The following is a 20,197-nucleotide window of genomic DNA, read 5'->3' as shown; positions in this document are numbered from 1 at the left end:
TTAACTAACGGTTTTTGAGCGGGTTTTAAATTGAAAGTTACAGTCCCGACATTTACTTTCATTTCTACTGCCTTCCTGCAGCTTATTGGAACCACTTCAGGGTTTTGCTCACCTAATTTCGGGTTCATGGAAGTCAAGCAAGCCTTGATCCTGCTTGCTGCAATATTATCAATGACTTTGATTCTAGGAGGCATATCCAGTATTAGAAGAACGTCGGACATTAGTTCCTTAATGCCTTTTTCGATTGTAAATCTCAGTTTAGGTCCCGAAAAATATTTATTTATTTATTTAGTTTTTACGGTCTTAAAACCCAATTTATGCAGTTATATGCTTATATGCTAAATAGTACAATAATAATAATCTTACATAGACATAGATATGTGTACAATAGAACAAATTATAGTTTACAATTATCAAATTTATACAGCGTAATTTATATGTAGTTTAACATTGTTAATGTAATGCATATTCCCACTGCCTGGAAAGGAAGGGTCTAATTTCTATCTAATCGGCAACGTTTTACGGAGGTTAAATAGCAGCCTCTTGAAAGTGTTCAGGTTAACAGACTTTTTTATTTGAGTTGGTAGCTCGTTAAAACATTTTAATCCTTCATAGAATATATTTTTCTTATCAATTTCTGTTGTAAACAGTGGTAGTCTAAAACAATTATTTTCCCATATATAAGAATGGGTTTCCTTTATGTATCTAAGATTATTCCGCAGATGATAAGGCAACTTGCCCTGCTTTATATTAAAAACGAACTTCATAGCGTGATTAAATATTTGCTGTTTCACGCTCAGCCAATTCAAGTCTCTGATCATTTCTTGTATGGGTGTATCATAACGCTTATGCGAAATGAATCGCATAGCTCTGTTTTGCATTTTTTGGAGTTTCTCAACTTGTGTGTAGCTAGCCATGAAAAAAATCGTGTGACAGTATGTATAGAAAATGCGACTCAACTATTGATCTATAAACCAAACTTGTACTCGAATATCTCTTTCCTACGTACTTGCATGATCTTTTCCCGAGCCCAATTTTTTCGCGATCTCATTTACTGTATATCAAGGTACTCTTCAAACTTTAACTTATTATCTATATAAATTCCAAGATATTTAATTATTTTTACTTCTTCAATTCTCTCATTTTTTATTTGTAAGTTGTGGTCCCCCAAGCTAGCACTTATTGTTTTTGTCACATTTAGGATAAGTTTATTTACGCACAACCAATTGTATAAAGAGTCAAAATCTTCTTGCATTTTTGTTACTGCTCTAGGCAAATTTTTTTTGCTGACTGTTAAGAGAGTATCGTCAGCGAATAGATTTATCTTACACTATTTCAAAGCTGCATTTATATCATTAATATAAACATTGAAAAGTATGGGAGCTAGGACCGACCCCTGGGGTAAGCCAATTTCGACTCCTACCTTTCTTGACATAGATGAGTCTATAAGCGTTTTTTGTTTCCGATCTGACAAGAAACTACTGAACCATTCAAATTCAGTGTTCTCCACACCAATATATTCAAATTTTTTTAACATTATTTCCCGGTCAATCGTCTAGAAAGCTCTTTTAAGGTCAATAAATACTGCTACTACATTCATTTTGGAATTGAGGTCTTCCTTTCCCTGCGACAGTAGCAAGTTAAGGGCAGTTTCGCATGAATTCTTTGCCCTGAAACCCGATTTCTCCTTTATGAAAATATTATTGGACTCAATGTAGAGTATTAATTGATTTTTAATCACCGTTTCTAATATTTTTTCCAAATTAGGAAGGGTGTTTATGGCTCTAAGTTCCTCAGCTTTAATAGTATTTTCCACCTTCTTTACTGGAACTATGGTGGAAGTTTTCCATTCCATCGGTACTGTTCTTGATCTTAGATTACTATTTATTGGTATAGCGTAAAATTGCCCATATATTCCACTGAATCCTTAATTGCCCCTTCTGATAACAAGTTGTTTCCACCCAATTTTCTCTTTGATTTCCTAACAATATGAACGATATTATCTGTGCTTAGTTCTTCAAATTTAAATGTAGTTCTTTAAATGTGGTTTTTCCTGCCTTATCAATTCATACAGCACCTTCTATGTTACTATTTATGTCGATAATACTAACTACAAAGAATTCGTTTAATTTATTAGCTATTTATTATTTCTGTATATTTTCTCATTGTTTTCTTTGTTATCTGCGTTATAAAAAACATTTTTTAAACATTTCCACATTAAACGCCTATCATACCTATTTGTTTCAACCCAGTGTTCCATATACTGCATTTTTTTAACTTTAACCATTTTCCTGTATTCTTTCTTTATTTCGTTGTATTCTACCCAACCTGTTATAAAGGCTTTGTGATTCAACGTAAATTATTTTTTATTAGTTTCGACTAGTTTCTGTCATGCTATTTATTCCTAATTTTAAAGTAAATTTGCTTTCTAGTAGTTAACTGTTTCATTATGGACAGGAGACTGTTCTTGCATAACATCAGTGGTAAAACTATGCAGGCCAGCGAAGTTGCACTGTCTCAGGAAATTTAAAAGGTTTTCAGGGCTGTATCACTCCCAGGAAGTTAACTCTGACACTCTAGTAATTGGGCTCTGTGTTTTTATGTTGCACCGGAACAATATAGTTTCGTGATCTGATATTCTTTGCTCCTCTGCTTTTTCACATACTATTTCATCAGTATTTGAGTATAGTAAGTCGATCAATGTTTCTGTGTGTTCAGTAACCCGCGTATTAAAATTTATTAGTTGCTTCATTGCTTGTTGAGCAAAAATCTCTTTAAGCTTCTTACTATATGTTGAAACTATGTTAAGGTTTATATTGAAGTCGCCAATAATAATCGTATTATATTTACCAAGTTGTCACATATTTTCGACAAAATTACCTCGATATTAGTAAGAAAATCAGCATCACTTGCACTAGGTGAGTTATAGATCCCCCCGATTTTCCATTTGGTTTTGCAAAATATTTCAGCTGAATAACTAAGCACCATATATTTTTATCTATAAACTTATTAAATATAGTTTTAAGGTGTAGTGTATTTCGCATGATCATTACTACTCCACCTGTATGTCTACTGAATGAATCGCACCTTACTAATTGATACGTTGGGAACTTTAATTCAGAATTTTTTTTTTCATCTGTTGTACATGTTTCAGAACATAGAACTCAAAAAAACACACGTAAAATTCAGAAAAATGCATGAAATTTTTATTTACATCGATAGTACGGTCCTTATAATTTAATGTTTGAAGATTATTTCATGCAAATGTTGACCGCGACTGCGCTTCAAATGGTCCATCCGCTTAGTTCAATTTTGGCATACTCTTTCCAATGTTTCGGCCGGTATATCACATATAAATGCTTTAATGTTGTCTTCCAATGCGTTAATTGAAACAGGCTTGTCTGAATAGACATGAGCTTTAACATAGCCCCACAAAAAATAATCTTAAGGCGTTATATCGCACGATCTGGGTGGCCAATTGATAGGTCCCGAACGTGAAATAAAATGTTCACCGAACTCGCCTCTCAACAAGTCCATTGTTACGCGTGCTGTGTGGCATGTGGCACCGTCTTACTGAAACCACATGTCATACAAGTCAAGCTCTTGCATTTTGGACAAAAACAAGTTGGATATCATTTCACGGTAGCGCTCACCATTCACACTTACGTTAGGATTCGCAGCATCTTTGAAGAAGGACGGTCCAATGATACCTCTAGCCCATAAGCCGCACCAAACTGTGACCTTTTCTGGATACATTGTTAGCTCTTGCAATTCTTCTGGCTGATCTTCACTCCAAAATCGACAATTCTGCTTATTTACGTACTCATTGATCCAAAAATGAGCTTCGTCGCTGAACAAATTTTTCGATAAAAAAGTGGATCTTAAACTTTCTTAACAAAACACGCATTTTTATAATAAAATCAATGATTTGCAAGCGTTGTTCGTTTGTAAGACGATTCATGATTAAATTATAGACCAAACTGAAGATGTTTGACAGTGAAACAAAACACGAAACGTGCGTCAGCTTTTTAAACCAACTGTTTAAAAAGATAAAAGCTAAAAAACCATCCGTTATATCTGGGCCAACAGTCTCTATAAGCCTTTCGAGGTCAGCTTTATTAGCTATAGTACTATTTATATTAAGATAAATGCACTTTAAATAATTGCGTTGCCCTCTGTTTGATTTTAGTTGCTAACCTCCTACCCTTTGCTTTCGAAGCTTACGTCGCCTTATGTAGATCGGGCATTAAATGCATTGTGTTCGGTGTCAAGATTCAGCCCTAAATCTTGGTTAGCATCACAACAGTTACAACAAATTTGTTTTGGATTACTCTCAGTGCAGTTCTCTGATTTGTGTTCCCCATACATGTAATATAACAATGTTTATTGAAGGTATTTAACAATGTTTATTGAATTATAATGTTTATTGAAGGTATTTAACAATGTTTATTGAATTATGATGTTTATTGAAGGTATTTTACAATGTTTATCGAATGCAAATGTAGACCACGCCACTTCACGACTTTTCTCTACCTCGGCGGCTTAACGACTTTTCTCTACTTCGGCGACTTAACGACTGCTGATGCCAACGACGAACAATGATGCCACCTCCTTACGTTCGGTCATCCTGATCATCATCTGACCCAGATGATAAAACTTGTGCGTCTTCTATGTATTTCCACAGCTTCATGTTGTCTGCACTTGTAGATGTTTGTCCTGGTCCCTCGAAATCTGCTGCCTTATCAACCTTGTATCTGCCATTCTGTTTAACTTCTACAATTTTATACGGACCTATAAATTTGCTGCTCAACTTCTTGCCCGCCAGAAATTGTGTCTGTCTAATCGCTACCAAATCAAACTTTTGGTACCCAGTATGAGGTTTGCGTCTTTTGTCAAAGTTCTTCTTATATACTGCTTGTACCTTCTGAATAGCTTCTTTCGCTTCCATCCCAACCTTCTGCCGCTCATCTGCAAATACAGTTAAAATTTCTTCTTCAATCGCTCTTACCACGTCCGGCCGTGTCTCGCTTCGAATTTTTACTCCAAAGAGTACTTCGAACGGTGTGTACTTAGTTGCCGAATGAACGTGTGAGTTAATTGCTCTCTGCACCTGTCCTATGTACTTGTACCATTTGCTTGGTTCCGTTGCTGACAGCTTCGATAAAACTGAGAGGATAACTCGATTTACTCTTTCGATTTGTCCATTGCCTCTTGGAACGCCAGTGGTTGTCTCAACATGCTCAACATTACGTGCAGCGGAAAATTCTTTAAATTATTTTGAAGTGAATGCTGGGCCCTCATCGCTTATAATCCTTTGTGGGCTGCCAAAAATATCCACCCACGTGGTCAAATGTTTCACTGCGTCTTCGGCGTCTGTCGACTTTGTTGCAAATAACCAAGTGAACTTGGTAAAACCATCAATCAAGGCAAAAATATATTTGTAACATTTCGCTGTTGTATCTAATGGGCCTAGATGATCAATATGAATTGTACACAATGGTGCATCGCCTTTATTTATGATATGCAAAAAATCATCTTGCTTCCCCATTTTACGATTATGTAATATACACTCGATACAATTAGCAATATGTTGTCTGACCTTATGTTCTAAATGTGGGATAAAGTAGTCTTGTTCAATTGCGTGCATAGTTTTCTGCACACCCATATGCCCGACACCATGCGCTTTATCAATAATTTCTTTCTCCATTCTCTTTGGCACCGCTAAAACGTCACGCCCACTTAATTGTTTGTAGATCAATTCATCTTTAATAACGAAATTTCCATACGCTTTCTCTTTTAGAATTTCTGCTACAGCTTTCAAATGTTCATCGCTTTGTTGGGCTTTTACTATTCGTGCTCGAATTTCAGATGTAACAACAAAAACTGGATAGCGACTTAGCGAGTCCACGTGTTTCATCCTGTTCCCAGTTCGGTGTTCGGTTTTAAAATTGAAATCTTGCAAATACATTAACCATTGAGCAACTTCGCGTGGAACGTCTTTTTTCGTTGTCGTCTGCTTGAACGCTGAGCAATCCGTGACTAAAACGAACTCAATACCTAGTAAGTAATGTCGCAGTCTTTTTGTTGCCAAATAAGCAGCTTTTACTTCTAAAACATAGCTATGCAACTTTTCTTCGTGTGGCGTAGTCTTTCTGCTCCAATAATACACTGGATGCCACTTACCGTCCTGTAGCTGTAAGAGTACACCGCCAAAACCATATTTAGAAGCATCAACGTGAAGCTGAGTCTTTGCCGTTTGCTTAAAAATCTTTAGGACCGGCTCTTCTACCAATATTGCTTTCAACATAGCTACTGCTGCCAGTTCTTCGTGTGCAATCTTGAATTCTGTATCTTTTTTAAGAAGCTGAGTCACCGGCTTTGCTATCAACGCATAATCTTGGACGAACTTCCTAAAATAACCTGTCAAACCAAGAAAAGCTTGTACACTTCTTAAGTTGTTTGGTGTAGGAAAATTTTTTACGGGCTTCAATTTTTCATGGCCAGGCCAGACTTTGCCATCCTGTATGGTATGACCAAGAAAATTTATGCGATTTTGTAAAAATTGGCACTTCGACCACTTGATTTCTAAACCGTACAATTGTGCACGCTGCAAAACCCTTTGCATATCTGCTAGACACGCTTCTGCTGTTTGCCCAAACACAACTATATCGTCTACATACAACTCCATTATACCCTCGTTGCGCAGGCCCTGAAAGATTATGTTCAGAAAGCGCACAAAAACAGCTGGCGAATTGCAAAATCCAAAAGGTGCTTTATTAAACTCAAATACGCCCTGCTTTGTTATGAACGCTGTGTATTTTTTGCTATTTTCTTCTACCAGCACGTGAAAAAAGCCATTCTTGAGGTCCATAACCGTGAAGAATTTGGCACTTTGCATTTTTTCTAAAACATCTTCTACAATTGGTACTGGAAAGCGATCTTTTAAAACGAGACAATTCAATTTTCGATAATCAATGCACATTCTGAACGTGCCATCTTTTTTTTTCGCCAATACTACTTTGCTTACTTCATCGGAAACAGACTCCCGAATAACACCCTCTTGTAACCAATCTTCAATTTGCTGCTTTACCACCGCGTTTTCCATTGCCGACAATCGACTGGGGTTTTCTTTAAAATATATTTTGTCATTACTGGGAATAATTTTCAAATGTACAGGGCATTTTTCAGTTGCATTGTTTGGCGAATAGTTCATTACTATTTGATTTACTATATTCTTGTATTTATGCGGCACATCAATTTCGTCCACGCCTTGAACATTAAAAACTGTTGCTATACTGGTGTCTACGCCTTTCTCTGTAAATGTATACCCGGTCGCATTCACCGTCAACGTGAAGTTTTCTATTAGGTCGAATCCAATTAGTGCATCGAACATCATATTATTGTCGTCTACCACTATTGTATGCTCGGTTTTCAAGCCATCTACTTCAATAGTACTAGAAAACATGCCTCGAACGTCGGTATTTTTGTTACCTAAACCAAATAACTTTATGCTGTTTGCTTTTAGAGGGTATTGCTGAAATAATATTTTGTAAGTGCTATACCGCATGAGCGTGACATCTGCACCAGTATCCACAAGACAATTCACACTGTTCCCACCTATTCTCATTTGCTTCAACCTCTTTGAAACTAAGTTGACGTTTTGTTTTGCGCAGTTTTTCGCAATGTGACCATTTCCCTTGCATTTGAAACATTTCGTTTCCTCTCTACACTCTGATCTCACATGTCTAGTCGATCCACAGTTATAGCAGTGCTGCTTACGTTCATTTATTCTATTTGTTTCCCATGCTTGCGTGTTGTGCCTACGCGCAGTTGCTGCCGGTGCGCCGCTACCAAACTTCCTTTCGCTGCTTACGGTGCGTTCTTTGCTGCTGTTCATCGTTCCGATAATTTCATATTGTTCCAGTAACTCTTTGTACGTTTTTGAATTTAACAGAAGAATTTTCAACTCGTTCCGCATTTTTAACCCTTCGATGATGTACCGGATAACTGACGCTTCTTCTACGCTTCCCATTGCTGCTACTTTTCGCATGTTTAGAATATACTCATGAATGTTCTCCGAATCTTTTATTCTTCTATCCCTAAGTTGTTGGTGGACTTCAGCACTACTAAGCTGTTTGTCAAATTCAGATATAAGCGCTTCGCGTAAATCATTATAATTTGATACTGTAACCGTCTCTAGGAATAGTTTTGCTGTACCTTTCATTTTGTTTCTTGCGTTTACATATTTCTGTTTTTCGTTTAGCTCGTATGCTGCTGCATTGTCCTCGAAATTCTTTAACCACAACTTTACAGGTATACTTACTCCATCGTAATCGGGGACAACTTTTGCAAAGCTCTCAATTGAAACTGAACTTCTTGAATCGCTGCAAAGCTTTTCTGTCAACATACGTAAAAGTTCAACATTTAAGCCTTCTCCTTCTATACCGGCTGAGTTTTGGTTATTTAATGCCATTTCGATATTAATGTGTTCACTCTTAGGTTGAGTTATTTCTTCGTTTTCAATTCCCGTTGATTTTTCTGGTTCAATTTCTACTGCATTTACTTCTTTTCCAGATCTTAGAAACATAGTTCACGATAACACATTATAGCATCTGTTTTAGAGTGTTCAAGGGTTGAGCCCCCATGTAACAATGTTTATTGAAGGTATTTCACAATGTTTATGGAAGGTATTTAACAATGTTTATTGAATTATAATGTTTATTGAAGGTATTTAACAATGTTTATTGAATTATGATGTTTATTGAAGGTATTTAACAATGTTTATCGAAATATAATGTAGACCACGCCACTTCACGACTTTTCTCTACCTCGGCGACTTAACGACTTTTCTCTACTTCGGCGACTTAACGACTGCTGATGCCAACGACGAACAATGATGCCACCTCCTTACATACATATGCTACTCCTTAACTTTTTACTGCAGTTGTCAGAGCCATGGGTTAAGTCCATCATAGATGGGACAGCGATCCCAACCAAAATTTAGTTTCTTTGACTCTAAGACCAGTAAAAAGAGATTTGTGCTCGATTTCAATTATCACATTGAATGTATCTTTATTGTTTTTCGTCCTAAAAATTTTCAGCTTCTTTACTATATGTATATTCAGCATTCATATGCGTTACCAGTATTTTTGAACTACCCATTTTCGCTTCTATGATGTCATATACTTCTTTACTGAGATTGTTGGCTAAAGTTGATTTAATTCTTTCTTTCTCTATTAGCGTTTATTGCCACCTCCCCATCATGCTTATTTAATACCCTATCAATTTTCATATTTGAGGCATTTATTTTATTAAGATCAAGCCAAGAGCAAGATCAAGTGCTTATAACCGTCTGTTTATTTTTTGGCTTAACAATAATAGGAGGTATACCTTTTACAGTTTTAGCAAATGATACACTCATACTTTTTTTCGCTTCATTTTGGCTTGTTAACTTCAAAACTTCACTTATAAGTTCAGTTTTCAGTTTACATATGTAGTTCACTAGTTGAATTATCTACTTTTGTTATTTGCTCCTTTCTAACATTGCACAGGCTCTCTACTCTTTTTATAATTTCTATCGTCTATGATTTGTTTTGTTAATGCTATCCATCAACAGTTTAATTTCTTTGTTGTGCTCATTTAACAGTTTCTCAATATCACCTTTTTGTTCTTTTATGTTGACTTTGTTGGTCTCTTCTACGTTCAGCATTTCTTTTAGGGCATCATCAACATTATATAGTATAATATATACATATCAATCGCAAGAAATCTGTCAGCGAGTGCGGACGTCTTCTCTATTTTCTCTGTGAGTATCCCAATCGGTATATCTTCGTGCTCAAATCTAGAAAAGCGAAAAACTCTCTCTTTCGACAATTCGTCTAACAAACCGCGTTACTGCTGAACGCTACTGCGCAATCATTAACGCATGGCCCCTGGGCCGGACTTTACGGGGGGGAATCGGTTCTCTTTGTTGGCCGATTCACCCAAAGCGAAAAAGAAAAGAAAAGAACGTGAAAAAATTACATTCGATTTCCCAGATCTACCACAAACATTCAAAGAAAACCCTAAATTTGTTGTTTTGGCTGCAGTTGACAGTGGAAAAAACTAAGCCCAATACTCGTGCTTTTTAGTGCATAAAGCAAACCTCGCTATAAGCAAGGAGATCACATCAATCTCAGCGCTACGCGATGGCACCATTTTGCTACTGGTAAAAAACAATACAATCGCTCAACGTTTCTTAGAAACAACAACGTTACCCGGAGTATGTAAAATTACTTGTAAACTTCACATCACCCTCAATCACGTGAAAGGTAGGTACTGTTTATGCACCCTGCCTCAACAATGTGGACGAAGAAGAAATCGTGTCTGAATTAAGTTCACAAGGTGTAGTAGGAGCATATAAATTTCAAAAAGTTTCCGATGGGAAAGCTTACCCCTGTGGCGTGGTATTGATAACATTCGATCGATACAACTTGCCCTCTAAAATCGACATATCGCACCCTAAATACAAAAGGGTCACAACTCAAAATGAGCAGAAGCTCAAATATGAACGAGACGTTATCAATAAAACGGTCCGCGGATGACATATGGCAAAAAAAAATTTTTGTTGGATGGTAGGACTGTTATAAGCTTACATGGCAAATTTCAGCGTGATATGTCACATAGTTTGTTTTCTGTGCTACTGTAAACAAGTCAAGCTCGAGTGTGGACAATTTTGAGTTGTGCCCCTTTTGTATTTAGGGTGCGATATGTTGGCACAATGTAAAAGTTAGAGAATACATTCCGAATCCCATGCGATGCAAATCGTGTCAAATTCTCGGACATACTGCTAAACATTGCAAAAACTCACCCAGTTGTGTTATATGTAATCTCCCAACACACTCACCAGAAAAATGTACACGTGTCAGTTGTTCTAATTGTCAAGAGCAACACCCAGCTTCGTCAAAAGAATGTGAAAAATTCCAACAGGAGAAGGAAATATTGAAAATAAAAACAAAATGTACGATGCGAGAAGCCAGACGTCTCGCTACCAACTCAGTTCACAACAACTCAGTTACTCCAACTTACTCATCTATTACCGCACAACAAACAAACCGATCCACACTCGCACCCTCCGAACAAACAGCAAATAATCAATTGTCTTCAGAAATTCAACAAAATAACCAGACACCTTCCAACAACCATGCTCTTCATTCCATCGATTCTACAAATACACAATCAATCAGCAACAATACAAATTATACGGCTCTCCAAGGGAAAACACAGACAAATAATAATTACAACAATAATGAAAATACACCTTTTTCACTCAACATTCAAACAAATTATCTCAATTTTCCATCGCCATCCGGATTCACTGACGCAAGTACAAGAGTAAATAAGCAAACAGAGGTACAGAACTATAACTGCTCAACTGAACAAAATGCTCTCCCAACGACATCAACATCATATAATTAATCCAACAACATCAATACCAACTTGTCAGAAGTAACGGACACCTATGCACCTTTAACAACTCCAACAACTGAACTCCAACATTTACCTCAATTCTTGAGTCAATTAAGCTCAAGTCAATACGATGAATTCGAAGAACAAAACAGCAGCTCACTTAAATAAAGCCTACATACATATACGTACACAGTATAGATAAGAAAAACAAGTACAATCTTATTTGTATAAATCTTATTACATACATACATATATTATATATATATATATATATATTTCTCACTATAGCAATGTTTCTTAAAGTAGTCCAGTGGAATATGCATTGATATCTTAACAATTACGCAGAACTCCAGCTATTAATTAAAGACTGCACCCCTGATATAATCTGCATACAAAAAACCCATCTGCCCAATAATCATACGCCAACATTTGCTCCAAAATCCTATAAGTCTTATTTTTATTATTTTCCGAACACTCCAAGCCAAGGCATAGGTATACTAATTAAACACCATATTCCCCATTCTCTCATTCCAACCAATTGCAACATTTTGTCACTAGCGATTCAAATTGACTTAACATTTTCCTTGACAATAGTAAATTTGTATATCCCTCCACAAGTTCCAGTACTTATACAAGACCTCTCGGCCTTAATTCACATTCCCACCACTCAATTCCTAATAGTGGGAGATTTCAATGCCTGGAGCCCGCTTTGGGGTTCAAAAGTGGCTAATAGTAGAGGAAGAATAATCGAAGATCTGGTGCTATCTGAAGACATTATTGTGCTGAACGACGGTTTCCCAACTCACCATTCGACAAGAAATACGTTCACACATGTAGATATTTCATTATGTTCAGCTACATTATCCACTCGATGTAACTGGAAAGTAAATGAAGATTTATTTAGTAGTGACCATTTTCCAATCCACACAGAAATACGCACAAATTTCCAGTTCCCCAAACTCCGCCCGACAGCAAAGTTCAAAACTGATTTAGCAAGTTGGGAATATTTCCAACAGGAGTGTATGAAAAACTTCGGTACGTGGAGTTTTAAAAATATCAATCTTGAAGCTTCAAAAATAACTAAGGCTGATCATCAGATCAGCCGCTAACAAATCCATACCACACACCAAGCCCTCCCTTATTAAAAATCAAGTGCCTTGGTGGAATCGCAATCTCCAACAACTACGAAACCAGAAACAAAAGTGCTGGCGTATCTTCAAGTCTTCCCAAACTATTTCTAATCTCATCGAATTCAAAAAAGCGAATTCAGTTTTTAGAAAGCAACTAAGGGAATGCAAGAGAACTACTTTTTAAGAGTTTACCTCAAAAATTACACCACTTTGCTCCACCCACAAGATATGGTCCAACATCAAATCGTTGACTGGCACTCCACCTTCACGTATCCGACTCATTAGGTCAAATAATTCTTTAATCTCCAATCCCGTTGAAATTGCTACAGCTTTCGCTGATACATGGTTTAACCTCTCCAAAGACTGTAACTTCTCTAATGAATATATATTAAAAAAATCAGAATTGTTAAAATTAAATTATACCCCAACATCTCCCTATGGTTCAGCCAGTTACCTGGAAGTAGACATTTCCTTTACCGAGCTGGAATTTGCGATCTCCCACGCCAAAGGTAAAACACCTGGAATTGACCGTATCTCCTACCCCATGATCAAAAACCTACCATTAAATGGAAAGAGAAAATTAATTGAACTTTACAACATAATGCTTGAAAAAGGCCTCTATCCCCACACTTGGCTCAATGCAGTCGTCGTACCCATACCCAAGCCGAATAAACCAGTTGATAAAATTAACAGTTACCGTCCAATATCCCTCCTCCCATGTTTAGCTAAAATATTTGAAAAAATAATTGCTGCTAGACTCTCATGGTTCATATCACAAAACAATTTGCTATCTGCCAAGCAAACCGGATTTAAGAAAGGGCACAGCACTATGGACCTTTTACTTCAAATTCAACACTTTGCGTTCGATGCTCTTTCTATTAAAGGTCATGCTACTATTCTAGCCACTGACTTTGAAAAAGTATTCGATCGCGTAAGAGTTCACACAGTCCTGGAGCAACTGCAACAATGGAACCTTGGTCCTAAAATCTTTGGCATAATCAAAGCCTTTTTGACCAAACGAAATTTTAGCGTTAGAGTCCTCAACCATTTATCCCAACTTTGCTCTTTACACAATGGAATTCCACAGGGCTCACCGCTATCCGCGGTACTGTTCACCATTGCATTTGACCAAGTAAGCAAAATTTGCGAAAAACACAAAAAAAAATCGGCTATGGAATCTATGCGGATGATCTATTTGTCTTCACGAGAATTCCCGACTTATCTCGCACAAAAGATATATTTTCCAAAATCCTTATAGACATAGACAGATGGGGTAACACTTCAGGTGCATCACTATCAATCACTAAATGCAAAACGCTGCACATCTGTAAAAAACATAACTGCCCTCCTCTTAACTTAGCATTCAAAAATACACATATAGAACAACTCAATAGTTTAAAAATTCTAGGAATTATTTTTGATCATAAGCTTGGTTTTAAGACACATTGCTTAGGTTTAAGAAAAGACCTAGCTGCCAGACTAAGTATTGTTAAACTATTAGCATCAAAGAAATGTCAAATTCACACTAACGTTCTAACAAATGTCACAAAAGCACTAATTATGTCAAAAATTGATTATGGCCTGCCAATCTACGGATGGTGTGCCAAAAGCAATCTCCAAAAGATATATTCACCATTCCACTCAGCAGAACGCCGCAGTCTTAATGCGTTTCCAACTTCACCAACCAGAGCCATACTAGCTGAAGCCGGATTCTCCTCCTTAGAAGAAAGGGTAAAGGAAACCACGCTGAAATTGGTCCCCCGCCTAATGAATACAACAAATTATGTACTATTCAATTGTTTTAAAAACATTTTAACCCACAAGCGGCTGTATAAACAAATATCCGCCCTAAGGCGCTGCGCAGCATTCTCCAAAAAATTAGATATTCTGCCTCCGAAAACTTGTAACAAACCATCACGTCATCCTTGGTGGATCTTTAATAAATCAGCCATAAACGTTTGCCTACATCAGTATAAAAAGGCCGCAACTAGTCCTGAAGTTTACAGAGCTCTATTTCGCGAACAATTTGAAAAGTATACTCAAGACAACTGGAGCTTCATCTACACAGATGGATCCAAAACCAATAATGTTGCCACATTCGCCGTAGTTTCCAACACAGGATTAATCATATCAGGTGGCTGGCTTTTCGGTGGAACCTCAGTCTTCACAGCCGAAGCACTGGCAATCAAAATTGCTATTGAATATGCGACAAAACTGAAGGGGAAATTCGTAATATGCACAGACAGTTTATCATGCTTGAGTGGACTCCAAAGCGTAAACACCTTCAGTAGTCTAATTAAAAATATTAAAGCAGCACTAAATACTCATCATAAAAAGATCAACTTATTATGGGTCCCAGGGTCCATCTCCAACCCTGCCTTACTTTTGCAACATTTGAAAAACACGATTCGATTAGGACCGTTGCAGCATATATTCAAAGTGAGAAAGATAAGAATTGGAAAGAATTTTCATCCTGGTACAGCAAAGTTGACCCATCAGGACAAAAGCCCCACTTTCCAAATAATAACACTCGGGGCCAAACCACTACCATTATACGGTTACGCATTGGGCCCATCCTCTTGACACACGAGCACCTCCTCACAGGGAAACCCAAAAACACATGTCCTTGGTGTGGGTCACTTGCCACAGTCGACCACTTATTAGATGAATGCCCCAATCTCCGAAGCCACAGGATCAAAATATTTGGCGACATTAAACCCTCCGCACTTCTTGAAAAACCTTCTTCTGAAAACATTCATAAAATATATAACTTTCTGAAACAATGTAAGTCAATAAAGATTATTTAAACTCCATAATTAGAACTAAATCAACACAGGTATTATATACTCAAAAAAAGAGTCGTAAGCCCATTTTGATATATCTAATAAATAATAATAATAATATATACATATGTATATGTAATGCAGTCGTCACATATGACTCGTAGAAAAGGACAATTGTCCAATATTTGTATGCTATAGTCATCTATTGCAGCGCATGCCATTGTTTTGTGGTATGCTCTCCCACACACACCTTCACAGCGTACACCTGTTTCACCTCTGATTCCTTTTCGGCATCTTCCGCACTCCGACATTGATCTCAGTAATAATCCGTTACTTTTGGAAGCACAAAGGCAACAGCTACTGCATTAAGCTCCACTTAATTTGTTTACTTTAAGAATGTTTTTTAATCAGTCATTTTTTAATATCTAATATTTTCTAATATGCCATTTGCCGATAGATTTAAAATGTAAATAAGAACTTCACCACTTTTCAAGAGCGATCAAAAACACATTTGTTGACATTGACGGCATTTCATTAACGGTCCTCTAAATTATTTTCGTAATAAAGGGAATTCTAATAAGGGGTGTTATTTTGATATTCAAAGAACAATGCTATTTTTTTTTTTAATATAAATGATCGGATGTTTATTTCATTATAAAGAGGAAGGTATGCCGTTAATAGTGGAAAATAACATCAGACAATTGACCACTACGACTACGCTTACAGGACAATATCCTTTTCATGAAATTTTCCATTACCGATTTGCAAAGTGGCTGCCCTAAGTCCTCGATAGCCTCACGAATTCCATCTTTGAGGTCTTGAATCGACCCTGGGCTGTTGACGTAGACTTTCTCTTTCACGTGGCCCCAAAGTTACAAGGTGTTAAATCACAAGATCTCGGTGGTCAATTTTGATCACCTGTTCGAGAGATAACACGGTCCAGAAACTTTTCCCGTAAAAGATCAATGGTTTCGTTACTTGTTTGGCACGTAACGCCGTCTTGTTGAAAATAACCGTTGTCCAGACCAATATCATCCAATTACGGCCATAAAAAATCGTGAATCACCTCTATTCTATTCAAAATAATACCTGTTATTGTAAAACCCTTTTTTATACAACTAGGCTCACCTACTTTTATGAGGGCTTTTAGTATACACTGCAAACTAATATAACATTTTTTTTACAAACGTTTTTAACGCCCAGAGTTACCATAGCGCAATATTCTTTTTTCTGGACACACCATCTCTTGCCCTCAATGACTTCTGTTGCTCATTTCCCCATGCATGCACTATTGAGCGGGACTTCCTGAACTCGAACTTGTATGTAGATAAAATACCTTTTTATTCTAACAAAGATGATAGTCTGTAGCAAATAATTCTCTCATGAATTTTTGCCATTGTACCTAGAAAGCATATCGGTCGGTAAGACGCCACCGACCACACCTTTTATTACCCTTGGCTAAAATCACAAGGGTTTGCATTTTCCACCTCTTTGGAAAAGTGCATTAGTTCAGACAGGTAATAACTGCTAAAAATGTATCTGGGCATTTAGCAACCTCGACTTTCAGGGCTCTATTTCGTATGCCATAAGGGCTTGGAGCTTTCTGGGATCGGTATTTAACTACCACTAATATTCGGTGACAAATTTAATAAGATCACCCCGCTTATGAAGCTCCTAACAGAAAAAACTCCACTTTCGTATGCCCTAAAACTCACATATAATGAGCAGGTTAAAATACAACCGCTCAACCTCGATGCCTACAAAACTATAGTTACGCTCTTAGACGAAAAACAAACAGAATTTTATACATACAAACCAAAACAGGAAAGGATCTTTAAAGTTATTTTAAAAAACATGCATCACTCCATTAGCACAGAAGACACCTCGCTTCATTGAATTAAAACAAGATATTTACGGCGTCAACAATCCTCTACATATTAAACATATTATACATTTGAGCGCCCAGATCCGAAATGTGATATCTCTCAAAGCGCTAACTGCCTGCAGTATGGACACACTAAATCTTATTGCCACAAAAGATCAGTCTGCATAAAATGCGCTGGAGCTCATGTATCTGTAAACTATTGACGTAGACGAAGAGTGATACGATTATTTTGGGCGACTTTTCGCCCTTTTGTCAACTACAAAGGCTGTATGGTATATACAGTCCTGTGCAAAAAAAACCGGACAGCTAATTTACCCTATTTAAATTTCTATAGCTTGAGTATAAAGCTTCTTGGCGGTAAGTGGCTTTTTTTGTGTATAAATAGAACAGTTTTGAATTAATTTGTATCATAATTTAACCAATAAGTGAAATAGTTGATACGTGGCAAGTGTTAATATCAAAAATATGCCAAGATCGAAGCAAACGGGAGCTGTCGTTAAGGGGCAAATTATTGCACTATCATAGCAAAAATTGTCCGTACCGTCAAATTGCTGCTAAAGTACGCTTCAGCAAATCATCTGTTGCCGATTTTTTAAAGAAATTTGCAGAAACGGCTTCAACGGAGCGAAAGAAAGGATCTGGACGACGAAAAAAGACGTCGCGGGCTGAAGACCGGATGATTAAGCGGATGTGTATCCAGGACCGTTTCAAATCTTCGGCAGACATCAGGAAGGAGTTCTTGGATGCAACTGGCGTCGAAATAGATTCATCTACTGTGCGTAGGAGAATGATAAATGCCGGTTTTGTAGGAAGACATCCCGCAAAAAAGCCGTTTTTGAACGAAAAAATGCGTCAAAAACGATACCGATGGGCCAAAACTCATGAAAACTGGACTGTCGAGCACTGGAAGAATGTGATTTTTTCGGATGAATCCAAGTTTAACCTCTTTGGATCGGATGGTATCCACCATGTGAGGCGCAGATCTGGCGAAGGATATAAAACTGGATGCATACTGCCTACTGTAAGACAGTCAGTTGGTAGAATGGTATGGGGCTGCTTCAGCTATGACGGAACGAAAACACTGACTCTTATTGATGGTCGGGTGAACGGAGATGCTTACATTTCAATTTTAAATAGGCATTTAATACCTGTCATTGAGGAGCAGTATTCTCTAAGAACGGACGTTATATTTCAGGATGATTCTGCGCCATGCCACCGATCTCACAAAGTAAGTTATGATTTTTGTTAAATCTCCCGAGTGTTTTGTTTAAATGTCGAATCAAAAAACCAATGATTTATTCCTTATTTGTTGCAGGTAAAATAATTTATGGGAAAAACGGAATTGTCCAATTGGAATGGCCGGGTAACAGTCCCGACCTAAACCCAATTGAGAACCTCTGGGCCATTGTAAAGAAGCAGGCAGCTGAAAAAAAGCCGAAGAACAAAACTGACCTGGATAACATTATAATGGACACTTGGCACAACGATATTTCGGAGGAATTGTTGCAAACCCTGGTTACATCAATGCCGAGACGTATTAAAGCGGTAATTAAGGCGAAAGGCGGTGCGACCAAGTATTAAAACTTCAAATCATAACATTTATAATGAAATAATTAATTTTGTTTTGAATTAATTAGCTGTAAGATTATATAATAAGGATAAACTAATAATAAAACATTCGCTATTGACTATGCTAAAACAAATAAAGTATGAAAATATTAAAAACACGTATGAAATTTATTGATTTTATTTCATACTTTTGTATTAAAAACACAATGGAATATAACCACATTCAAACATATTTGATAAAATCCATACTACTTCAAAAAATGGAGTTTTCAGACTGTCCGGTTTTTTTTGCACAGGACTGTATAAATTTGCAAAAACTAAAATATCCGCCACTAACAAGACCCAAGAAGAAGGCATTCGGCGATCGGCGTAGCCGAATGGGTTCGTGCGTGACTTCCATTCAGAATTCAGAGAGAACGTAGGTTCGAATCTCGATGAAAGACCAAAATAAAGAAACAGTTTTTTCTAATAGCGGTCGCCCCTCGGCTGGCAATGGCAAACCTGCGAGTGTATTTCTGCCATGGAAAATCTTCTCATAAGAAATATCTGTTGTTCGGAGTCGGCTTGAAACTGTAGGTCCCTCCATTTGAGGAACAACATCAAGACGCACGCCTCAAATAGGAGGAGGAGCTCTGCCAAACACCCAAAAGGGGTTTACTCGCTAACTTTATACATTTACAGGGTAACTAAACCAATAACAGGTGTTACAGCTAAATGGATTGCGGTCGAAATTGGGTGGTATTGATCTGGACAACGTTTATGTTCAACAAGACGGCGTTACTGCCACACAAGGAACGAAACCATTGATCTTTTACGGGAAAACTTTCCGGACCGTGTTATCTCTCGAAGAGGTGATCACAATTGGCCACCGAGATGTTGTGATTTAACACCTTGTGATTTTTTTCTGTGGGGCCACGTGAAAGAGAAAGTCTACGCCAACAGCCCAGGGTCGATTCAAGACCTCAAAAATGGAATTCGTGAGGCTATCGAGGACATGGGGCAGCCTCTTTGCAATTCGGTTATGGAAAATTTCATGAAAAGGATATTGTCCTGTAAGCGTGGTGTGGTGGTCATTTGACTGATGTTATTTTCCACTATTAACGACATACCTTCCTCTTTATAATGAAATAAACATCCGATCATTTATATTAAAAAAAATAAAAATACCATTTTTCTCTGAATATCAAAATAATACTTTTATTAAAAACCCGTATATACATATATAAAAAAAAAATAAATAATTGGCGCGTACACTTCTGTTAGGTTTTTGGCCGAGCTCCTCCTCCTATTTGTGGTGTGCGTCTTGATGTTGTTCCACAAATGGAGGGACCTACAGTTTCAAGCCGACTCCGAACGGCAGATATTTTTATGAGGAGCTTTTT

The 20,197-nt window shown here is 37.2% G+C and overlaps 1 pseudogene; it reads left to right on the top strand.

The window, feature by feature from the left end:
• Positions 1–9,842: 9,842 nt before the first annotated feature.
• LOC128869867 (uncharacterized) lies at positions 9,843–18,827 on the top strand (annotated as a pseudogene).
• The last annotated feature ends 1,370 nt before the right edge of the window (positions 18,828–20,197 follow it).

Source organism: Anastrepha ludens, chromosome X (assembly GCF_028408465.1).
Source record: "Anastrepha ludens isolate Willacy chromosome X, idAnaLude1.1, whole genome shotgun sequence".
Classification (NCBI taxonomy): Eukaryota; Metazoa; Arthropoda; class Insecta; order Diptera; family Tephritidae; genus Anastrepha; species Anastrepha ludens.
Note: the sequence above shows the minus strand (reverse complement) of the source record. Positions and strands in the feature narration are given on the sequence as shown.